Consider the following 12903-nt stretch of genomic DNA (forward strand, 5'->3'; position numbering starts at 1 on the left):
TCACAGGCTTAATATCGGATAAGTACGAGCTGCTGCTATTTAGGGCGACTTTCACGACGGCGTTCTTCGGAGCATTCCGCGTCAGCGAATTGGTAGCCCCCAGCAGGTCGGGCCCAGCGCAGCAATGCCTGCAGGCAAGAGACATTAAACCAATGGAGAGGGCAGTGGAGTTAACGCTGAGGCAGTCCAAAACGGACAGGGCAAGGAAGGGGACGACGATACGTCTCCATTGCATCCCAGAGTCGGGGCTCTGCGCGGTATGCTGGTTGTTCAGGTACATGGGGGCTCGACCAGCTGGCGATGGCCCTCTCTTCATACATAAGAACGGGAGGAACCTGAGTAAGTTCCAGTTTACAGCCATAATGCGCCAAGGCCTTGGTAAAGCCGGGTATTGCGCGGCTTTGTTTGCCTCTCACTCTTTCAGGATCGGCGCAGCAACCTCGGCATCGCAGCTTGGCATGCCAGAGGACAGGATCCAGGCAGTGGGCAGATGGCGCTCCAGGGCGTACAAGTCGTACATACGCCCTCACCTCGTATAAAAAAAAAAAAAAAAGGAAGACAAAAGAGAGAGAAAGCCCCGAAGGGGGGGGGGGGGGGGGGGGGGGGGGGAAAGGAGAGGGAGTTGCCTTGGGATGCCGCACGGCAGGGTGACAACACACCCCCCGCCCTCTCTTAAATACACATGGTGCGCAGTAAAAGCCACCTAACAGAATGCTTTCTCTCGACAGGGGGACGCCCGCAGCTGGTCTGGGTGGTGGGGCACTCATTCGTGTCCCGGATGGAGTCTTGGTGGCGGCAGGGGGGCCGCAGCTTAAACAGGCCCAAAGCGACGTACATCCGGTGGATAGGGCAGCCAGGTATGAGATGGGAGCAGCTACTGCCGACGCTGGACGGCCTCATGGCAGATTCGGCCTGGTTGCCCGACGTCCTGATCATCCACCTCGGGGGCAATGACCTGACCCGGCTAGGGCGAAAAGCAGTCGGGCAAGCCATCCAAAGGGATCTCACCAAGACAGCTGCGTGGCTGGGACCCACAACGGTGGTCTGGTCCGAAATGATCAGCAGGAAACATTGGAGAGGTACCGATTCCAACAAGGCCGTCGACAACGCAAGAAGGAAGCTAAACGTGGCAATGCACAAGTTCTGCCTCGCCAATGGCCTGGAATCAATTCGGCATGGCCTCATCCACCCGGGCCGCCCAGAACTCTATGGGCAAGACGGGGTACACCTATCCGAAAAGGGGATGAAGGTGTTTTGGGATAACTTGTGGGGTGCAATGTCACTCGCAGGTTGCAACTAAAAAAAAAAAAAAAAGAAAAAGGAAAAGATGGAGAAAGGTGGGAGCCACGACCAGGTGCAGGGGGGGAGCCGCAGTGAGACGTGGGCCTCCCTGCGGCGTGGCGGAAATCCTACACTGGTTGGCTAAGAAAACACACCGGCGGGCGGTGTGTAAGAGGATGGCCACTCACTTTTGAATGCCGCACGGCAGGGTGACGTGCGGCATAAAGGAGGGGAGTAACAGGAGGAGACGGCACTCGCGGCCCAGACCCGGCCGGACGGCAGGGCGCAATTTGGTAGCGAGCTGGGGACCTAACTCCCGACTGGAAAGCTCCCCTCCGCAACACGCAAAGGGCGTGGTCAACCAACCACTGGAGCACCAATAGACTGGCAACAAACTGGTTTGGGTACAAGCCCCATTTTTCGAACTAAGGAGGGCACAAAGAGACTGACACCCGCTATCACAAGAGGGTGTCATAATGTGTAATATGCCAATTATGATTGATAATTATGATTGATGAGTAATGTTCGTAAATGGAAGATTGCTTGACACCAGTTTGTGTTATTAATATGTCTTTGGTTATTAATAAACTGCGGCCAACAACGACCACTAATGAGACCAGGTTTTGTTGGCTGACATTATTTCCCACCTTTGGCAACAGCAGAATGCGGGGGCCGGTAAGTATGGAGACTGGGGTCTCCGCTGAATAGGCACATGCGAGGGTTATCGCAGAGGCCGCCGCACCCACTCGAAGGGTGGGGGAGGCTCGAAGGCCGGCGCCATAACCCTCGTGGTGCCACCAGCGGGTGTAAACTGGTTCTGGGCGCTTCGATGCGCACAGGAACCAGCGGAAGCGGGGTGCGCACCAGCCACCCGACCGGAAGTGACCTGTTGACCTGAGCGCCCCCAAAGGGCGCCCAATGGTCAACCTGGCTTTGTTTGAACCCCCCAATCAGGGGGACTCACCTGAGACCTGCATGGAAGGCTCAAGAGGATTTAAGCGACGCTGCCCTCCCAGCAGAAGCACATCGCATTCAAGGAGCTGGGAGAACGGCGCGACAGCAGCAACGACTGAAGCCCACCCACCCACACCTAAGGAACAGCAAAAGTCGCAGTGCTGGATAAGGGAAAGGGTGTTAGCGGAAATCCTACACTGGTTGGCTAAGAAAACACACCGGCGGGCGGTGTGTAAGAGGATGGCCACTCACTTTTGAATGCCGCACGGCAGGGTGACGTGGCGGCATAAAGGAGGGGAGTAACAGGAGGAGACGGCACTCGCGGCCCAGACCCGGCCGGACGGCAGGGCGCAATTTGGTAGCGAGCTGGGGACCTAACTCCCGACTGGAAAGCTCCCCTCCGCAACACGCAAAGGGCGTGGTCAACCAACCACTGGAGCACCAATAGACTGGCAACAAACTGGTTTGGGTACAAGCCCCATTTTTCGAACTAAGGAGGGCACAAAGAGACTGACACCCGCTATCACAAGAGGGTGTCATAATGTGTAATATGCCAATTATGATTGATAATTATGATTGATGAGTAATGTTCGTAAATGGAAGATTGCTTGACACCAGTTTGTGTTATTAATATGTCTTTGGTTATTAATAAACTGCGGCCAACAACGACCACTAATGAGACCAGGTTTTGTTGGCTGACATTATTTCCCACCTTTGGCAACAGCAGAATGCGGGGGCCGGTAAGTATGGAGACTGGGGTCTCCGCTGAATAGGCACATGCGAGGGTTATCGGGTGATCATACATTTAAGAACACTTTTTTTATATAGACTTCGGACTTCTTGGTGTTCGATAAATTGAAGTAGGGGATTGAGTCAGGGAGTCTTTAATTTATCCTTTTGACCCTCTTTTCTGTGTTTTTGACTGCACACTACTCCCATTTGTAAGTGGCTGAGATTGTTAGGTGCACCAGTCTTTGGGAATCATAATCAGTTTTACGCACTGGGGCTTTTTTAAGCATTTCTAGCCTTAAGCACTGTGAATACCTTGCATATATCCTTAAATTATCTTATGGCATTCCTGTTTCCACAAGGCAGATGGCTGTGGGGAAGGACTGGCCATATTGTTAGAAATTACTAAGTTACCAATAATAGGAGAGCAGGTGCTTCTGTGCCCTGCATGGGGATGTCCAGTGACCATATCATGTTTAATAGGAGTGCAGGTGTGCTGTACCCAATGTGCTTCTAGTGAGATTGTGTGATCTAAGTAGTTATGGTGATATTGGGTAATTCAGGCACCTTTCCCTTAAATTAACTGCTGCATTTCATGTCCTAGTGTACTGATGTATGTCGTTTTGATTCTTGCATTGTCAGGATAATGAGTACTATCTCAGGATTTGCATAATATGCACAGTATTTATTATTTAATGTGTTTGGGTTTTGTTATATGTACAATATAATTTATTTGATATATTCCTGTGTGGAGTCACTTTTGTGGTGTATTCATTGTGTTTCTGTGTGAGTGTGTTGCGCAAACCCTTTACACTCTGCCGCTGATGATTAGCTTGACAAAAAACACCACTGGGTTTGGGCTACCAACAGTAAGGCCAAGCATCTATTCACGAAAATAACTAAACCAATACCAGTACTGCTACCTAACTTCTACTCTTTTTTATGAGCAGTCATACGATATTAAACAACAAAAAACAAAAACATCTCACATAGACAATTTGGGTCCTGATTTATATTCTTAAGCTAACAACACAATATGGTCTACGCGTTTTCAAACTCTTGCCCTTTCTAGAGTTCTCATCAGGACCAAGCAGCTTATCTTAATCCTGCCTGGCAATCGCTCTCAGCATATATGGCCCATTTCTTACGGACTTATTGGTTTTCGTGAGCGTTTGAATCTGGATTTCCTTTGTGTGGGAGGCGGGAAAGGCTTTCCTCTTTCTCTCATAGCTCTAGAAGTTGTATATTGAGGGGGCGCACTATTGACTCTTTAGTCTTAGTTCAGCTTTCCGAAAATGCCGTACCACTTCTGAACGTACGCGTTCTCGCTGTCAGTGCATAGACCATATTGTGTTGTTAGCCGTAAGAATACAAAACAGAACCCAAATTGTCTATTCTGTGATGTTTTTGTTTTTTGTTGTATAATATCGTATACTATGGCTTTTGTCATAAATAAGGACTAACAAGTTTCAGAAGAAAGAAAATATAGGATGTGGGTTGTGTGCGCAGAGAGTGAATGTAAAGAGAGTATGTAGAGAGTATGAGAGCGATAAAATGAGAATGCCGAATGCTAGTTAAAGATTTTATAAAATAAGATTTGTGTTGAGGTATAATGTATAAAAAAGTGAGGGATATGTAGAAATGTTTAAATTTTGATATGTGAAAAAACAAATAAAAGAAAAAGATTTATTTCTGACAAAAAAGAAGTCATTGGTACATGTGGTATTTTCAATATGGCTTCTCATAAAAAAGAGTAGAAGTTAGGTAGCAGTACTGGCATTGGTTTAGTTATTTTCATTTTTATTATTTTTTTTGATGATTAGCTTGACTGGATTGCGCCAAGCTACCAAAGGGTGATCACAGGTTTTCTTTGGTGTGTAACTTACTTGCCCTGACTAGAGTGGCGGGTTCTGCCTGGCTTAGGCGCATTACCCTAGCTAACCAGAAACCCCAATTCTAACACTTTAATTTATAATTTCTTGTAAAATCCATGTCCCCATGAACCCTCTGGGGGATCTTTTTCATTCTAGTGTCTACATTCTTGTCAATATATAATGTATTTTTATAAATTGGTGTCATATTTCTTGAGTGTTGCGCCGATTACTTCTTCAATTGTTTTATTACTGTTTAAATGCTTAATACTTGTTCCTCTGTGTAATCCTTTCTTCTCAGTACCACAGCTACCTAGGGTTGAGCTGAGGGTTTGACAGATGAAACAAAGGGCCCTAAGGGGGTTGGTGAGTGTATTACACGGCGAGGTTGCACAACAACATCACATAATACACCACATTTCCTCACAAGGAACAAAAACAAATGGGACTTTCAAAACCTGTCCACTTTCCAAAGTTAACAGTCGTTGTCATTTCCTTATTCACTACAAAGCAGCTGAGCGACTTCAGATGCAGCAACGAGTCACTCTTTTGATGTCATCTGGGGTTAAATGGTGCATGATCTACATTCTTCAAACTCTCGCATTTTTGCGAATTGAGGTTCATGCCTTGAGCAGAGGCGTGTTTAGGAGGACTGAATATTGCTTCAGGGCTAGTCTAGGAGTTAGAATGAGTACGTAAAGAGCATAGGAGTAGTAAAGGTAGAAGAGAAAGCGTTGGTCTAGAAGACAGGGTTCAGGCAGAAGGGAATAATACAAGAGAGAAGTAATGATTAGGAGAGTCGAAATGAAAAGGTAGTAAAAGATGGAGGTTTGGGTAAAAAAATGTGACATGCATCTAAGGGAGTTAGGAGAAATATATTAATACAATGTAAGGAGTAGGGGTGGATGTGGTATGTTTACAGGTGTAATTGAACAGAGCGGGCTCCAAGGCTGTACAGCGAATATTTTTAAAAATAACAGGGCCATCTTGAACAAGATGTGCTGTACGTAGAACAGAAGGATATATGGGGTGTGCAGTAGAACCGTGATGACACAGACTGATTCTTGCCATCGCGCACTAAGAACCCAGCACACAGCCACTGACGACAGCACCTGAGGTACCGTCTTACGGACCAATTAACCCTGCACTAACTAAAGACTTGTCCCGCGATCTATGCATTATGGTATTCACCACTTTACCCGCACCCTACGCTATCCGCTCCTTGAGAGCCAAGGATTGACCCTTGCCCGTGATAGTTCTCCGATACGCCAAATCGGACCTTGAGCAATAGAGCTCTTTCCGCTCTAAGGCAGCTTGTAATATTCAGGCATGTAAATCAAACCGTCCTGATGATGATCACATTATTCTTTTAAAAGGGATCGAAACGTCGTCGACCTATGGAATAGTTTCACGCAAAAAACCATTGTGTTATATTAGTGTGATAACTATTATGGATAGCTTGTTATGTATTCTCATTTACTCAAAGTCTCTTTTTTTGTGCCTGAAAATCCTACTGTTTATTTGTATTTATGTTTTGTTTTCATGTACTGGATGCAGGACTGTGTCCCACTTTACTGTTGGTTGCTCTCAAAAAGTTGAAACATTTATTTACTTGACTAAACAATGTGTCCGGCTAGACACCATGGAATATAGTACTTATTATAGTCTATATTTATTTAATTGTTCTAAATGCTTCTTTAAGGACCAATGTTATGATTGAAGACAGACAGAGAAAGCAGCAATTCATTTTTGATCACCAGTCGAATCCGGGATTAAAACCCATTTCACAATAATCAGTGCAGTTCCTAGACCCTCCTTCTTCAAATATATTTTAAGTGTTTAAGCAAGTTTAATAATGAGGAAAAAAGGGAGTTGGATGAATGGATACTGGGATTCTTCCAGGAGCTGAGTTACTCTCTCAAGCTGTAATGCTTTATGCAAAGTGACTAGATTACATTCCAAAATGGCATCCATGAGTGTTACATTTTCCTGAGTTAAGTAGGTGTTTCTTCGCTAGTTGTATTGAACTACATGAACTGTGTGTGACTCTTGCATCTGCATTCATCGATAATGCTCTGTTTTCTTTCCTCAGATGACCGCTGAGTGTCTGCTGCACAAATACAAGAAAATCCATTCCTGGCCATTTAGTGCTATTGCAGAGCTTATTGGTAAATAAATGCTATTTTTGATTATACAGAATGATTAAAAAAATATCATGTCTTTAATTAATCCTATGTAGCGGGTAACACCATGCTCACGCCAGTCACAGTTATGAGGGTAACAAGGCTTAATGCAGGAAACCGGCAGTCCCCTACGAGACCGATTTTTTCAACCCTTTTTTAATGTCACATATTTTTCTTTTTTGTATATAAATTCTTATATTTTCTTGAATGTTAGTCTATAATTGCATTACCGTGCCTACAAACTCTAGCTAGTACCCCAGTTCTTTGTTTATCTACCTGTCACAACTGTTATTTTACACTCTTGTTACCAAAGCAATATCGAGGTGCAGTTTGGGCTTCAGTGTTTTAATTGGGTTTCTTAAACATATTCATGTTTGAGTGTACACTTAGTAGCACAAAACATTATGCACTATTCTAGGTATGGCGCACCTTGCAAGAACACTGAAATGGGGAAATAAAACAATTCTAACTGCTCTAACGCCATAGGAGGGTAGCGGACAAGAAACAGCACCTGGTTAAAATAACGATAAATTGGTTCAAGTAACCCTTTCATGACAATGCTGCTACACCTGAGAAGAAACGTCATTAGGGACCACAACCCACCTAGAGAGCAAAACCTGGTTAAAACAACGTAGTCATTATACAGAGGTTGTAATATTCAGCCTCACCAACAATCAGTTCAGATCTTGTAACTTCATACCGTATCGATAGCTTCGGGCCTTAGATCATGAAACAATAGTGTTTTTTCATCAGTAGCATAGCAGCCCCTATTTAGATCGAGCATACAGGACAGAGCAAGCTGTCTGGTTCTAAAACACTTACTTTCGGCTTACCAAGAACATAGAGGGGCTTGCAGCCCACCCATTGCTTACTATTGGTTGGCGTATGTCACCCTCATTTCCTTGCTTCTTATTTGATCCCTTATCTTATCCATCTTGTATCAGTCCCTGCCCAGCAGCATAGTGTCTTTACTTATGTCCTTCCACTGGTCACTTTTAGGGAACTACTTTTTTCTTTTGCCTTAAGAACTTCACAAGGGTGCATGTATTTGTTTTCAATTTGCCTCCGTACTGTGCTTTCCTTCCCATAACTCACTCCCTGTATCTTCAAGCCGTGCTCTGCATGGTGTTAACTTGATATGTAGATGAGCTCGATTGGGGACCTTTTGTCATACTTGACGTTTTTTGTCAAGGCTGTTCGAAAATGAATGCCTGTTCGGCCGCACACATAAAGGGAGCTTGTGAATTCGATGTAAGCAGTCTTGTGTTTCAGTTTACCTTCTTTTTTGTGCCCAATTAAGAGTGAGTGTCTCATCATTGTCGAAGCCAAGGTTAGGGACACAGATGTTAACAGTTCAGCCTGGTTGCCCCTAACCAGACACGCATAGAGACCCCAGTTCACCGCCTCCCTTTAAAGCTACCGGGATCTGCGGGGAGCCATGTTGTTTGCCTTTTGCTGTTTATTTTTTTATGTGCTCCTGGGCTACATCTGGAATGATTTCAGGAAAAAAAATTCCATCATAAATGCATATACACATTGCTTCCACAACCATGTTGTAAAGCATTTCATAAATAGAGGTGGGTGGAACTCGCGGAGTTTCACTTCGCAGAATTCCACAGAATTGCATACATTCGCACAGTTTTAAGAGTGGGCTTATGTTGATTTTTTGCACCGGGAACTAGTTCCACAATGTAAAATCATCACACACTGCACTAAGCAGCGCACTAGAGGGCTCTGCTTCTTTCTGCCACTCAAGTAGATTTTCTACTCGATTGGTAGCTTTCCCAACGCAAACGGTCGTGACCTGTTGCAACTGCCCGCTTTGAGAAAATCTCGCCGGGTGGCATTCTAGAACCCGAAAATCGCACTAGGGCAGAGGTCTTCAAACTTTTCCAGGTTGAGCCCCCCCAGCTGAATTCCCCCAGATGTTGGGCCCCCCCATCACCCGACAGAAACCTCGGGAATCCGGCACACCACATGATCGACTGCCACGCACACACCACGGGCCATATCCGGCAAACAATGCTCAACACAACAAGAGTGTCTAGCAAACTGCAGGCCTGTGAGTGGGTGTGACGAAACGACAGAGGCGTACCAGACAGCTCAAAACACAATCCTCCAAGACAAAATGTGCGCAAATTCTCCCCACTAGGATGCCCTGCCTTACACAGGACACAGATCAACAACAACACCACCAACATGAATGTGACGGGTGTGCCGGTGCCCAGCCACACCTAGACTCTCAATCTGTGGGTGAATCCCTGCCACTGCCATCCTCAGGCTGTGCTCCACATCCAGTTCTAAACGGTACCTAGTCTTCAACATCGCAAGTGCGGAGAACCCAATCTCACAAACTCCCCAACAAATAAACAAATACATTGTAGGATGTAAAACACCATGCACAAGTGAACCAAAGGGAGGACCGCCGTGATGAACCCACTATAGGGAACACACCATGGGTGCTTCACCAAGCGGAACCCAAAACATGGAACCCGACCTTGCCCATGGGGGCCCGCATTCAAGTAGCAGCTAGACGTCACGCAAAATGTCACATGCATGATGCATAGATCCCACACATGAGCACACATAGAATACAGAACAGTAACACATAGGCAAGGGAGCAGCCAAACAATTCAAATACCTTCCACTCTGAGCCACAGCTCTCATGGCACCAAGAAACCAAAGGAAGTCATCACAACCCTCCCCATCCATCATGTACACCTTGTCATCCACCAACTCCCCCACCATTCATTCCGTCCCTCCATCTGAGCCCCATCCACATCCAAACCCATTCAACCACTTGCAAACCCATCCAACTTCCATCCCTCCATCCATCATCTCACCTCTTCATCCCTCCATCCACCCCCTCACCCATCCATCCATCATCCATCCATCCATCCCTTCACCCAATCTATTCCCTCACCAATCCATCCACTCTTCCACCCATCCATCCACCCACTCATCCATCCAACCATTCACCCAAGCTATCCTCCCACTCATCCATCCACTCCTCCACTCATCCATCCACTCCTCCACTCATCCATCCACTCTTCCACCCATCCATCCACTCCTCCACCCATCCATCCATCCACTCATCCATCCAACCACCCACCCTCTCACCCATCCAACCACCCACCCTCTCACCCACTCATCCATCCACCCAGTCACTCATCCATCCACCCAGTCACTCATCCGTCACCCACTCAACCCCCCACTCATTCATCCACCCCGCTCTCCACCCCCCCCCACTCATGCATGCACTCTCTGACCCATCCATCTCCATGCTCCTCTCCTCACCAATCCATGCACACACCTGCCCATCCACTCTGCCAATCATTCATCCATGTCATCATTCATCCATCCATCCATCCTCCCCCTCTCTCTCCATTCCCCCCTCACCCAGCCACCCATCCCTCCATCCACCCATCCCTCCATCCACCCTTCACCCATCCACCCACTCATCCATCCACTCATGAATCCATCCATTGACCACTCATCCACCCCTTCACTCCTCCATCCATCCTCCCGTCCATCCACCCTCCTCAATCACCCATCCATCCCCACATCCACCCCTTCACTCATCCATCCATCCATTCATTCATCCCTTCACCCATCAATACATCAATCCATCCATCACCTCTCTCATCCATCCACCCACCGACTCGTCCACCATCCACCCCCCATCGATCCATCCACCATTTCACTGATCCATCCACCCCTCCACCCATCCATCTACCCTTCCAACCATACACACATCATCCACTCCCATCCATCCACTCATGCATCCATCCTCTCTCCCACCATCCATTCACCCCTTCACTCACCATCCATCCCCTCACTCATCCATCCACCCCCCACCCATACATCCACCACTCCACCCTCACACCTTTTATGATTCAAATTCGAATCTGCAGACCACCATCCCTGAACACTGGGTGCCCACACAAAGATCCTCATGAGTTGAGGACCGCAGACCAGAGCCCACTGTCCCGATTCATGGCCAAACCGGATTGCAACCTCTCTCTCCCTTCCCAAAATAACTGAAGGACTCCCGCCCCCCCCCCCCCCAACTCCCCCTCACTCCCACCCCCCTTGAAAGGCTGGGGCCCTGGACCAGAGCCCACCCTGCCCGTGCCTCAAAACCTCTGCGAAACCTCTCCCTTCTGGGAAGAGCTAACTCTCCCAGGAGAGGGTTAATTCACAGAGCTGACAGCTTCAGCTGCAGTGGGAGGCGAGGGGTCTCCTCTGCTAAAACTGAAAGCGTGTCTGTTTGTTTGCTTTCGTTTTTAGCAGAGGAGACCCCTGCCTCGCACACAGCTGAAGGTGTCTACTCCGTGAATTGGCCCCCTCCTGGGAGAATCACCCAGACAAAGAAACGGGCACAAAGGGAAGATCGAAGTGGAGCCCGCGCCCCCCCTGGGATGGCGCCGCGCCCCCCCAGGGGGGCGCGCCCCACAGATTGAAGAACCCTGCACTAGGGGCTGCAAATTCTCGCTCGCCAACTTAACATTGGTGAGCCACGCAAGAGAAAAAACTCCACCATGCAGCGGTAGGCATAGTTTTTCTGGAAGTCAGTGTTACATGCGTAAAATGTAGTGGGCAAAACTCCATGAACTCCGCCAGAGGAGCAGAGTTTACTGCGCACCCTCAGTGTGCCTTATGGCTCACTAGACTCAGAACGTTCCCCCATATCTAGCAGTATCATAATTTAACTGCACGTAATGTGGGTTTCTATTGCCCACTCATGTTATCAACCAGGGACTGTTAAATAAGACTGATTGCTCCAACCTGACATATGACACAATTCTTTATCTGTAGCAGTTTCTTTAGCCTACCCTGCTATCCTACTATAGCTATACAGTGCTTCAAATCACACTAAGTTGCTCATATTTTAAGTGCGCACTTTTTTAAGGGCACTTTCACTTGTTAAGATTCTGAGTTTCATCCTGCCACAGCATAACATGTCCATGGTGTTATAGATATCAACTGTTGCTGTTACGACCGAGCCTAGGTGTCAGGAATGTATCCTGATGCGTTCAGGTTACAAACAGATCTGGTACTTTAAATTACACCATGATCACAAAAGCAGGAGCAGTAGCTCACCAATGCATTTACCAGCGTATTCATTTGTGTTAATCAGTTTAACTAATAACATTATTGCAAACAGAAATAAAAAAGAAGGGCGGACACTCCCAGTCTCAAGGTACCCTCTTCCCACTGAACTTTCACATAACTCTCTCCTGTTAACTGTGCCTGGGATGGAGAACAGATTTGTCTGTCAGAAGACGGCACCTCTGAGGTGGCAGCCGTGGTGGGAGATAAGGACATAAGGTTTCTAAATATGTGCCAAAATGCCACCTATTTCATTTAAGTTTTAAACTACATTTGTGTCGTTCACTGCTTCTTTTGTTTTCCAAACGTACACCGTGGTGCAGACTGTGGTTAAGTTGAAATAAATGTTACCACAGTTGTTTACATCTGTTCATGTCACAGATGGCGTGCAATGCAGTGATTGTACAAAATATATACTCTGGTTTCATCAGCTACAGCTTGTCGCCTTATGACTGTCCTGATTTTTTCGTGTGCTGCTTCAATTGCTTCAATATATTTATTGTTTTAGTTTGATATTTGGTTTGTGTTCATTCTTGATTGCTGGTGTTTGTGTCATTGTCACTAAGCACAAGTAATAAACTGTATATTAATGGTGCATTGAAGCAAAGCGGCTAAGTTTGTGTACATGAGTTAGTGAATACAGCTATGGGTAGTTGCTGTCAACATCAGACGCTGCAATGACAGAGGCACAAGTAAGTGGCAAGTATATTTCATGTAGAAAGTTGAAAGAGCTCCAGGATGTAAGAGCTGTGCACAGTGCTGCTACACAGGAA

This window comes from Lissotriton vulgaris, chromosome 4_1 (assembly GCF_964263255.1).
Source record: "Lissotriton vulgaris chromosome 4_1, aLisVul1.2, whole genome shotgun sequence".
In the NCBI taxonomy this organism is placed as follows: Eukaryota; Metazoa; Chordata; class Amphibia; order Caudata; family Salamandridae; genus Lissotriton; species Lissotriton vulgaris.